We start from the raw sequence: 1,623 nt of genomic DNA, 5'->3' as shown, positions 1-1,623 counted from the left end.
TTTATATAGGTTGTCTTTCTTTTTTTTTTTTTTTGTTTTTTTGCGGGGCTGGGCTGGGGATTCGAACCCGCCACCTTAGGTGTATGTGGCTGGCGCCTTAGCCGCTTGAGCCACAGGCCCCGAGCCAATAGTGTTTAATTGTTAAAAACTTCCCTTTCTGTTCAGTTAATACCAGCTAACCTAGGGAAAATCTAAAATTAGGAAATTCTGATACCTCTCTCACATTCTGAATTTCTAAATCCTAGGAAGAAGACTCTGGAAAAATGTCCAACTAGAGGCTACCTCTCCAGAGGGAGAGAAGTTGTACTGAAGTGGACTTAGAGGAGCTGAAGGTGAAGAATTAAACACAGGAGAAGAAAGTCAGGTGCACGTCTTCCCTACCGAGACAAGCTGTGAGGCTAAGAAAGAGGAAGAAACACAACAGAGAGCAGGGACAGAGCAACTAGTCAGAAGGCACCTGTTGCCAAGGGGATGGAAGACCCCTCCCCCAAATGGGTGGCCCATAGCGGGCTTTCGCTCAGGAAGCAGGGAACAAAGGACCTCTTTTTTTTTAATTATTAAATCACAGCTGTGTACATTAATGCAATTATGGGGTACAATGTGCTGGTTTTATATACAATTTGAAATATTTTCAGGCTCGGCGCCTGTGGCTCAAGCGGCTAAGGCACCAGCCACATACACCTGAGCTGGCGGGTTCAAATCCAGCCTGGGCCCGCCAAACAACGATTGCTGCAACCAAAAAATAGCCAGGCGTTGTGGTGGGCGCCTGTAGTCCCAGCTACTTGGGAGGTGGAGGCAGGAGACACCCTTGAGCCCAGGAGTTGGAGGTTGCTATGAGCTGTGACGCCACGGCACTCTACCCAGGGTGACAGCTTGAGGCTCTGTCTCAAAAAAGAAAAAGAAATATTTTCATCAAACTGGTTAACATAGCCTTCACCAAATTTTCTTAGTTATTGTGTTAAGACATTTATACTCTACACTTAGTAAATTTAACACGTACCCCTATGAAATGCACCATAGGTGTGTTCCCACCAATTACCCTCCCTCCACCCATCCTCCCTCTTCCCCTCTGCTCCCTCTCCTTCCTCCCCCCTTCTTGGGCTATAGTTTGGTTATAGCTTTCATATGAAAGGTTATGGTTTCATATGAAACCTTTCATAAGTTATGATTTCATAGTAGGGCTGAGTACATTGGATACTTTAGAGACACATAAGGTCCCAGTTCTCCTGCACCTGGGAATTTCCACCTCTGAGTCCAGTCTGCAACCTGCATGGTGTGAAAATGAGCAAATATTCTTTCTGCAGTCCTAAGTCCACAGCTCACCCTTCCCTCTATCTGGTTGCCTGATGGACTGTCCCCTGCTAAGGCTGGAGTGTTTGGGGATTTCTCTGAAAGGATGATGCATTGTGTGAGCTGCTAGTGGCCGCTTAGCGGCAGCCTAGAATCCGTGGCACTGCAGTGCTAACTTTGGCATGGGGAACTGTAATCTCTCCTGACACCCTTCCCCCCCAAAGAGTCCCCTCCTCAGAGCCCCAGAAAATCTCAGACAGATCTGCCAGCAGATTCTTGTTCTCCACCACCTGGCAACCCTCAACTTATTTGAGTGTGTGTTACTTGCTTTAA

This window comes from Otolemur garnettii, unplaced genomic scaffold, assembly GCF_000181295.1.
Source record: "Otolemur garnettii isolate 467f Iridium unplaced genomic scaffold, OtoGar3 scaffold00146, whole genome shotgun sequence".
In the NCBI taxonomy this organism is placed as follows: Eukaryota; Metazoa; Chordata; class Mammalia; order Primates; family Galagidae; genus Otolemur; species Otolemur garnettii.
Note: the sequence above shows the minus strand (reverse complement) of the source record.